The sequence below is a fragment of the Lepidothrix coronata genome, unplaced genomic scaffold, assembly GCF_001604755.1.
Source record: "Lepidothrix coronata isolate B3197 unplaced genomic scaffold, Lepidothrix_coronata-1.0 Scaffold24, whole genome shotgun sequence".
Lineage (NCBI taxonomy): Eukaryota > Metazoa > Chordata > Aves > Passeriformes > Pipridae > Lepidothrix > Lepidothrix coronata.
Genome location: NW_016690204.1, coordinates 6,981,081 through 6,992,296, shown reverse-complemented (window position 1 = coordinate 6,992,296; position 11,216 = coordinate 6,981,081).

Genomic DNA, 11,216 nt, shown 5'->3' with positions numbered 1-11,216 from the left:
AAAAGGTCACTGTATCAGCCAACCCCACTGTCACAAGTAACCGGGGTATGTTTTATTGGCAGTCAACTACCAAGAAAGGCATAACTGGAATTTACACTGTAAACATAACCACTGTGACTTAGTAATATATTCCAAGATTTCACATTTTTCTAAGACTGTCTTGGAGCAGCACTTAGATCTAGCATGGAAGTTCCTGCTAGACTTGAATGCAGAAAGAGATGGGATCAGTTTTCATCTTTCTGTATTTGGAGAAGAACGTAGGTGGATGTAGATGTCTAATGTGAAACAACACTGCCCATGTCAAATGTGACATCTGCTTTTCAATTTTCCCATCTCTATTTCACAGCTATTAGTTTCTAAACTATAGGATTAGACTTTTGATAGTAGTTCAAATATTTAACCTTGTTATAAGACTCCCTGGGACAGTCCTAAGGATTAACCCCACATGGAGGCTGGGATGTTATCCTCTCCTGTGCTTTATACACATAGTATGAAAGAACTTCTGAGTGAAAAACATTAATCCCCTTTCTTGGCCTTCAGTACTCTGAGCACAGCAAAGAAATGAGTGCCTGGGGAGGGATGTGTCATATCAAACACACACAAAGATCTGCTTGGTTTGACTCACCCTTCGTGATGTCACTTTTCAGCCTACACACTTCAAGCAGAGCTACATCAGAGCTCTTTTATAGGTGCATGAATTACATTTCTGATGAGCTAAGCAGTAAGAATGGTTTGGAGTGATGCAGGGACAGGTTTCTACTTATAAACTTCTGTACAACTGTGATTGCATCTGGGAGTTTCACAGATGATGAACAGGAGAACAGGGCACAAATATAAACATATTCTATTTGAAATGGCAACACCTTGGCATGGGTTTGGGTTCTTTTAAATGCAGAAAGCAATTTACCATAACACTGTTGCATCTTTTATGATGACTTTTACACTCAGCTTTCCATCAGCCATCCAAGCACATTTCAGACACTCACCTGAAGTCACAAGGTTGCTCAGAAAGTTCATTGTAGCTAAGCATAATTTATATTCTGCAGAAAAATTAAAGTGAGTTACTTTTTGTTATGCTAATGTCAGACAACATCTCAAATATAAAATATTAACAATCTCAAAACAACCAAGCAACTCACACCAAATCCAGGTGGGTGTGACAGCTGCCATAATGAATAAATGAGCTGGCTTTCTGCAAAATGCCTTAGGGAGTTCAATGTACAGTTTATACTCGATGGGTTTGGGGTTTGCTGCACAATTCCATGCTTGGTTAGAGATGATCAGATGTTTAGTCTGTGGTGCTACAAAATCTCTGCAAAGAAATTCATTACTTGTCATCTGCAGAGGTTCCTTTCTTTTCCTCCATGGCCTTTTATTTGGCCCTCTAATTTTTCCCAGTGCTCTCCCTCTTCCATGCTTGATTTCAAAGGACAAAGTGTGACTTGAGCAGCTCAGAAATTAGTCATGCAGCTCAACTGGAGGACACAGTAGAATTATAAGGATTTCTCGTCTTCCTTTCCATTTGCAAACTGCCCGTCATAGACTGAATCAGCAAGACTTGACAGCTCTCGTCGTAATTTCTTTTCTACTACAGGATTCTGTTCCAAAAATTCTTCATCCCACTGAATGAGACATACAGTTTGCCTAAGCTGACAACTAGGAAGTCTAGTGTTCAGGCAGGTAACACATTTTAACTCCATCCTGCAATGAACAGTTTCAAACAGTGCCCCACTGACCCCACCCAGGACTAACGCTGCCTTCGGGTGCAAGGACACCAGGCTTGCCTCGTGCTACTGAGTCGTAGGCATTTCAGATTCTTTTTCCCCACACATTTCAAAATGAATGCACCAAACCTACCAGCCTCATTCTTCCAACATTATCTAGCATTTTATGAAGTCACCAAGGCCACTGAAAGACACCCTCAGGCTTCTCATCTTTAGTTTCTTGGTTTTGATCAAGAACACACAGAGACGATGCTCAGCCAAGATATAGTATTAACCCAACATTATCTGCCGCCTTCTGCCCTTCTTATATATTTTTCTATTTAGTCAGTCACTTACTGTACAGAGTTCTTCAGGAATACAAAAGGACAACTGAAAGTTTCTGTTCTCACTGTTCATCTGACTCTTTCTACTATCAGTTTCTAACACCTCACCCACATATGCACTCGTATCCCCTTTAAAAAGAGTGTTTAAAGTGTCCCACTTGGCTAAAGATGGTCTGTATCTTCTGCAACATCATGCATCACTATGAAAGAGTTCATCTTCACATGATGGCCAAGCTTCTATTTCAGCAGCACAGCCTAGACTGAGGTGAATGGAGTGATGGCTGTGTCTCTCAGAGCACCCATTCCCTGTGGATACAGGGAAAATCAGCCTCAGTGGAGCTGGGTTGCTTGGGAACAGCGCAGGTGAAGCTGGTTCCCATCGCAAAAGATATTGCAGCAAACCTGATAGGAAAGTCATGAAAATCTCATACTGCAGGGACAAGACAGTGCAAATATCAAGATGGGTATACTGTTGTACTTGTAAGACAAATAGACGAAAATTAGCTTTCCATGATAAACTGTGGAGAAAGGAAGATATCACTGTTAAGAGGGCTGAGAGCACACTGTACATGAGCATCTACTGTTTTACCAGCTAAGACATTCTAATTAGATTTCTCACAGGAGAACAGCAGTAAACCTTTTATGTTATAGCACCTGGCTTAATTTATTGTTGACATTTTAAACCCTAATGCATTTTTACATATAAGCACAGATGGTGCTCAGATAAACCCTCTCCCCATGGCCCAGACTAAGAACCAGTTATGCTCCATTCAACCCACAGATCCAGAATAAACAAAATTCAGGAGGTTTGCACATGCCCTGGCATGCCAGGGAGGAGACAAAAACCTGGAAGTTAATGGGAGCCATGAGCTAAATGAGAAAGCTGTTTCTGGGCTTCAACACTGGTCACTGGCAGAAGCACTAACAAATCTGGTAGTGAATATGAACTGAGGAACTGTTGGCTGCTGCTCTGGCATAAGTCAGTGGCAGGATGTTGGTGGGCTGAGGCATAAGAATAATATCTCACTTGGGCTGATGAGCACAGCCACCAGGCAGCACTACAGTTTTCAGTAATTAGGGGCAGAAAGAAGAATAAAACCTCCAATATCTCCCTAAAACCAGTACCCTATCCCAGTGAATTCACATGCACTTCACAGATCTGAGTTCTTTAAAACAATTATTACAACTAGGCACATACAAACTTTTAACTGAAACTCCCTATACTCATAACCTGCTGACCTCGCTAAACTAAGCAAGGTTTGAGGTTGCAAGCCAAACTTTTGCTCAAAGCACAGGGACATGCTAATGGTTTGGCAGTTCCAAAGTGCTGTTGTTTCCCAGCACTTGACAAACTCCACCCACTGCAAAGTAATGTCTGGAGTAAACTACAGGGAGTCAGAGCACCTGCAAAGGCAGGCTAGCATACCTTTCCAGATGCTAACGGGACTAGGAGGATTTTTACAAGTTTCTTTATAACAGAAGACCTTGTTTTGTGTTGCTATTTCCAGATAACTTGCTGGGTAACATGGCCAGGATCAGCCCAGGAGAGTCTGCAAAAATGCAAAGTGAGCTGCTCTTCAAGAACTAAATTGTGTGAATGTGAGCTGCCTCATCTGGAAAGGAATGCTACAGAGACAGCAATTCACAGCCCAGCCTTTCAGAGTGCCAGTAGCCTAAAGCAGTTGGTGAAGACCAGCAACATTATTGATTAGCTTCGTGCTATATATTTCAGAGCAACTTTCCAGGAGAGAGTTTTCCCAAAATCTGTGCTGGTGATTCAGCTCTTCCTCGCGTGTCACTGACCTCGCTGAGCTCTCCCTCCCCAGGCAGGCACATCCAGGCAGCTGCAGAGCCGGCAAAGCTCCTGCACGGCCTCTCTCCAGCACTGCTGCACGGGCACTGCTGACCTTCACAGCGCCTGTCTTACGGGAACCAGCCACAAGTGGGAAGATCTGTTTGCTTCAATTTTTCTACTGTGTTTGTCCACAAATATCTGCCTCACTAACCCATCCACTTACCACAGCCCACACCCGTGTCTTTGCACTGCTTTGCACCTGTCTACAGTAGAGCAGTCCCAGCCACAGAAGGCAGAATGAACAGAGGTCCCCCTTCTCCAAATCACTGCTCCTTCCTCAGCTCCTTTCACGAGACAGCGCTGCTTTCCTTCACACTGATGTTAATTATTGCATGAAATGTTAGATAAAAGTATTTTCTTTCTAATTCAAACTAAGATATTTTTATTATGGCATAACCTTGTATGGCACTTTAATTTCCGAAGTATGCAGACACACAGACCTTCACGTTCAGGGGCTTGGGAGCAAAACAACCAAGTACATAAATAACATTATTTAAACCTGTCTTGTTTCTGCTCTCTGTCTGCAAAAATCAGTAATTGATACACTTTATGCAGTTACCTCACAGCGGAAAAAGATGATGTTTCCAAAGGCCTTTACAAATGAAAGGTGTTACAAAATAGTTGTGCATTATTTGGCTCCAAAGCTGTTTCAGTCAGTCCTGCTGTGAGGCTTCTTACAGAAGGCATTTTCCTGAGTACTCAGAAAGAACATTTCTCACTTTCAAAATCGGTCAAGGTCCTCAGCTGACAAACCCAGATTCATATGTGCTGCTGAGGATGGGGTAATGTTTGCACACATACTTTTTAACATCTTCAATGAATACACCTCTACTAAATTAAGGGTGCTTTTATCTTTTATGTTGTTTCAGTTGGTTCCAAGAGCCAAACGTAACGTGTTCCTTCTCTTAACTCCAAATTCCGTTTGCAAGTTCTGAGAACAGATACAGGTGGTTACTCAGAAAATTTTAGATACTCAGATTATTAAATTTCCCTGCAACCATTTTGGCAACAGTAAAAATGTATGCATGAACCAAGAAACCCATCAAAATCAGAAAGTTTTCATTTGTTTAAATTATGAATAAATACTTTTTCTTTATTCACTGTTATCAAGACAAAACCAGATGACACTTTTTGAGAACGAAATTTTAGATATTCTAAAACAAAAACCAAAACCACAATCCCAAACACAAAAAAATTCAAACAATCCAAACAAACCAACAAAACCAAAAACCATGTGAGAAGGAAAACTTGAAAATTTTAATCACATATAATAACCTCATTTGCATATTTGCACATGAGAGGACATGAATATGCAACTGCAGAAGCTCCTGAAAATAAGAACTGCTCAATAACAAACTACATTTATTTAACACACTTAATACCCTTTGTGTTGCTTTGTTTGTTAAGAAAATAAGCTCACTAATGAAGGTCACAATAAATGCCTCCAACTTAATCCACTAAACTGTGATCACAGGAATAAACAGCCTTCACTGACACCTGTTTCTGATGCAAGATTCAGTTGCTTATGCTTTTAAATATATATATTTGATTTACTTTAGATTCAATTTAAACAGTGCCATCTTTTCCTTATGTGTTCAACAATGCAAAAAGCCAGCTTTACCACTAAGCAACAGAGCAGATGTTTGGAGAAAACAGAAGCCTTGGAGCGGCAGGAGGAGGAACAACCTTCCCCCTCTCTCCTTGTCCTCCATTTCACATGGATTATGGCAGCAGCACCGGCTGTCCTTTACCTTGCCATGTGTTTAAAGGAGGTGTGTGTCACTCCACCAGGAGTTACATGGACTTGCATCAATGAGAGCTCTCTTCCAGGCAGCCCCCAATGCAAGAGCTGTTCCTGTCAGAACTGCTCACACAGCGGCAGCAGAGCCAAGTGAGTCACCACCTCTGACAGGCAACGTCCTGAGGAACAGCTTCAACCTGCAGAGCCAGGAGCTGGCCAAATCAACCAGTGCTGCTATTCAAGGCTCTGTCTCCTGTCTTCTGTTTTTCATAGGAATGTTTTCCTTGCAAAATCATGTGGCCTAGGAATACAGCATAAAGACTTACAGGTGAATATTCCCTGTTATCAACTGATGATTTTAAAACAACCAGGGCAATTCCATACTGAATAAGGAAGAAGTCAGTTGTTTTCCTACTACTTTAATTTTTTTGCTATAGCCACCTAGGATCTGCATCCCTTTCCTCGAGGAATATCTTGCCCCTGAATTCCAGGTTGCCTTTCACTGGGTCACTAGATCATTAAACTCTATAGTCACCCACACACACTCCCAGTTGGACCACAACTCAGTTCTTGGTCACCTTCATGACCCTCAGCCCCAGCGGTGACGCTGCACAGCACTGTGCACAGCTTCTGGAACCACTAGAGTGCACCACAGCTCATTCCCAGCACTTCTCTTCCCCAAGGATTTCAAAAGTGAGCACCTGACTCACTTTTGGCAGAGGCAGCTTATGGTAAACCCCCTCTCTGTGTACCAGCTCGTTCTTCCCCATGTGCCTCCCTCAGGCTCAGAAGAGCTTTTTGAGACTTTCAGTCTCCACTGAGCAAGACCCCGAGCAACCAAATCTCATTTTAAAGTTCGTCCTGCTCTGCTTTAAGCATGGGCTGGACTTAATTCTTTCAGGCCCATGCTATTCCATGCAATGAACAAATCCTCTTTAGATAGCAGGGGAGGGGCCAAGAACCCACTTTAAATGAGACAAGAGCTGACAGCGTGTGCAGAGAGAGGGGACTGCCTGCCTGGCAGCCCACACCCTGCCTGGTGGCAGACTCCACACCCACCCCTGGCAGGGAGGCAGCCAGGACTGTGCTGTGCCACTGGCAGGCACTGCCTGCCCTCCCCGGGCAAACAGGTCACCCAGCCCAGCCCCAAGGCTCTCAAGGGACCCCCCAAAGATAATATACTTAAAGCATATGGATTTTCAGTGTGATTTTTCTTTCCAATTTAATGGCCAACTGAGAAATTGAAATGTTTTTAACACAAGCATCACTAGAGAAAACTAACTACCTTAAGTATTTGACAGCTTTCTCTTAAAAAATAAATGCATTCATGAATACAGCCAGCATTCAAGGCTGGATAGGAAGAGGTATTTCAGCTGTGATTGCCAATGGTGCAACAAGTCCCTAAGAAACCTTGTTTAATACCTTTGATCAATTCCTTTTGCTTAATGGTTGTGCAGAGACTCCTCAGACTGCCTTTCCTGGCAAGAGAATTTGACTTTTGAGTGTGAGGCTGAAGACATTCAAAGTTCACTACCTCTCTCATTTCTCCACTGGCAATTAACAGCTAGTGGTTATATACTATGCAGTTTGGTGCCAACATTTGCAGAGTCTAGTGTTATCTAGCAACAGGAATGAGGTCAGGAAACTAGTTCAGACACATTACTTTCTAGTGTCTTCTTGATCCTTAAACTTACTGATGTCAATTAGCAAAGTACTAATGAACCTCTACCCATACTGAAAGGCTGCTGCAATTCAATTGCAAACCAAGCCATTTCCAATCCTAACTCTCTAAGAAAAAGTGAATTGGATCATGATATGCATTCTAGTTAATGAGGAGTATTTAATGCAGATCTTCCTGCAGGGTGCTCAAGTGGGTCACAACCAGATAATTGCACTGACACTTTATTGCAGCCAATCTTTAGAGTATTGATGGGCTGGTTTATAACAGCTGTTGCACACACAGCTCGTGGTAGTGAGTGCTCCACTTCTCACTCCACACCCCAGTCCTGCATACTGATGATTGACTGCCAGCAGCCTCGTGTACTGTAGTCTCTCTATTTGGTACTACTGAACTCAAAAAATCAAACTGCAGGGAAGATTTTCAGCAGTATTAGTGTCTGCTTTCATAGAATCTTAGTACCTTTCAGGTTGCAAGCTACCTCTGGAAATTGTCTGGTCTAACCCACCTTTTTAATAACAAAACTTCACAACAGACTAGGAAAATTCAAATAATGGAAGACATTTACATATTTAATCATAATATCTATTTTACATGGCCCTAGTTATCTGACACAAAACCCAATGTTTCCTTTTCATCATAACCCAGGGCTCTGTTCACACATTATTGAAATGCACTTCTCTGCCTGGTGCACATAGGGATGACCCTGGTAACACTGAAGAGCTGAACTCCTCTTTCAACCTGATGTTAATTTAACTAGAACTATTAAAAATATATCACATTAGATGGAGAACTGAGAATGCTGCCCCTTTGCTGATGTCACAGAACAGTGACTTTCACTCCCACTTCCCTGATGTGTCAGTTTATTAATTGCTGTAAAAAATAAGAAGCAATTACCATGAAACTCAAAAAGGTTTAGCAGGCACCGGCAGTGAAAGGTTACAGGAGAGGGACTGTACAGTGTTCCAGAGAAACTCATTAGGTAAATGCAAGAATCTTGGTGCCACTTTGAGACACCCAAACAAAGCTTTGAATCTAAGGACTCCCCTTAGAGATCACTGAAGGTTAAAGACAGGAATCTGCTAAAGAATAGATAAAACCTTACCCAGATTAGAAAATGACAAGCACTGTAGATCCAGGGCTGTCATCAGGAATCTTGGTAATTCAGAATTCAAAAAGTCAATTGATAAGATTACAATAAAATAATAATTTCCAAACTGCTCCGTTGGGTGATAGTCACATTGTAAGAAACGAGACACCAGGACATGTAAGCCTCTGCCTGGGAGTCTGTGTTAGAGAATTTCTAATTTGATCTTTTATCAATTTTGTTTTGCGTAACCTCAGTGTACAACATAACTTGATCTAAATTCTCCTGGATCCAAAGAGTTTCTCCCTGAACAGGCTGTATAGGCCTCAAAAAAGCCATACCAGATCCTGCTCAGCATCCAAGAACTTTCTTTGGGATCCAATACAGGACTGTGGTAAGAACTCAAAATCCCCACAACATACCACTAACAGAGCAACTAATTAGGGATGTTATCCAGGATCAGGAAAGTCTGGATGTCCAGCTGTTCAGTGATACACATAAGGATATTTCATACAATTCCATACAATGCTAAATTACAGCACTGTCTGTTCACCTTGTTATTTTGATGTCAAGTGTGATGGGGCAAACCCAGAAGAAAGAATATAACACAGCTTTGGTATGAATGGAACTGAACAATTACAGAGAAGTGCTGAAAACAACCTGGCAATTTCTGCAGGTTTCCTGTTTCTCATTTGATTGGCTTCAGCAACCACAAGGTGAAAACATTATTTCAAATTAAGAACACATTATGAGTTCCAGAGTTGCAGTTAATTCAGACCAAGACACAGTAACAACTTGCCTAGATAATGAAATCAATTTTCAGGGTCATTCTGCTGGATGAATGAGAGCAACAATCCTTTAAAAGCACTTGGAAGTGCACTTAGTGGTAGATGAGGCACAAAACACTTTGAGATCATGCCTCATTCAGCATATAAAGCATTAGCAGAGTATCAAACATCCTTCCTGATCATTCTGGGATCTGGTTTAGTCTAAGGATGGAGTGATGACTCCAACAGCAAAGTTAAACACCCATCATGATGCCTCCCCACTTCTGCAAGGCACTGCAAGCAGGTTTCAGGGGTTCATATGCTGATGATTTTTGGAGGTGTTTCCTGGACAACTGCCTCAAGCCCAGCAGATGGGCATGCTGATGAGTACAGAGGAATACTGCCACTCTTTTCCTGCCTGAAGGAGGCACTGGGAGGAGGTGGCCGTGTCAGAAGAATATTGAGTGCCAAAGACAACCTTCAGGCTCATGGATTGCACGGGGAGGAGCAGCAGAGAGAGCACATGAGCACCAGGAGCCCTATCCCACCTTTTCCTTACATCAGCCTCCAGCCCAGAAGTCCCAGTCAGAAGCAGCACTGTGGCTTCCCGCAGGCTCTCCTGCTTCCTGCCCTTGCTGACATTTCTCCCAGGACTATTGCTCTCCTCAGTCTCCTCTTCCGAGCTGGTCTCCCACTCTGCAAGTCCCTCACAACACAGTCCTGTGGGGGAATTCTGTTCTTCACTTTAAGAAACACTAAATGAAAATATCTCATTCTGGATGAAGATAGTGGGAGAAGAATGAACTGTGGAACAGATGAAGAGTTTCTCCTCCAGGGTTCAATTTGCCTGGATTTAATTCAGGAAACACTCAGTAAAGCAAAAAGATGGTGTGTGGGTGTGTACACATAGTATTACACCTCCTCTTGAGGAGGTTCAAATCTGGGAAAAAACACATCAGTTGCTCAATGAAGACATCTTTAGGCTCAGTTGACCTCAGATTAATAATATGCTTTGATAGCAATTCAGTTCCCATTAAAACATACTGCACTTTTCAGTCCCAGTCACCACATTTTCCTTATATAATTTATGTTTTCCTGATATATTTATAAATACATTAAACATTTAATTCAACTACGCACAGGGATGTTTATGATACCCTTTTGTATCAGGAGATACAAAAGAAATTATCAAGACATAATTTCTCCTATTGTTTGACAGAGTGAACTGAATAAAGGAACTTCTGAGCCAGCAGAAGTTTCATAGTCATCCCTGGGATAGCGTAATTGAAATTACAGAAGACAATGCAGACACACTGAATAACTATTTAGGACAGGTTCAGGTTTTGGCTTTTTGTGGTTTGCTGTTTTTTTGGGGTTTGTTATCTATTTTTAATCTTTTTATAAAATAAAGCCTCACATAAACACATACATGTTTCCCATTTAAATCATGATGGAAATAATTGTTTTCAACTAGGCAGAATACAAGAGCTCCTGACTAAAATAGGAAAGAACAAGGATAGCCTGATTCAGTCAAGAAGTTGCCTGCAGACCTCCCCCAAACTTTCTCATATTTTTTGAAAAGAAAAAGTGACTTAAAGAGAAATTATCATGGGTCTGATACTGAAAAACACAGAACAATTTCTTCCCATTCCACTATAAAAATCTATACCCCTAGTTGGTTATTCTGAGAACAAGCACAAAGAGCTTCTTTGAACAGGAGAAAGGACACAGCTCTACAGCAATAGCTACTACTTTTTCTACCAGCTAATGAAAAGCATGTAAAAACATTCAGAAGCAAATAAAGGAATCACTTCAAAAAACTTTTGCCATTTCAGATGAAAATATTATCATATTCTCCAATTACTTTGTTTGCATCAATTCTGCCCTGCTGATTTCTGCACCTTTCACAGAATCACAGAATCAATTGGGTTGGAAAAGACCTCTGAGATCATTGAGTGCAACCTGTGACCCAACACCACCACGTCAACAAGACCACGGCACCAAGTGCCACATCTTGTCCTCCCTTAAACACCTCCAGGGG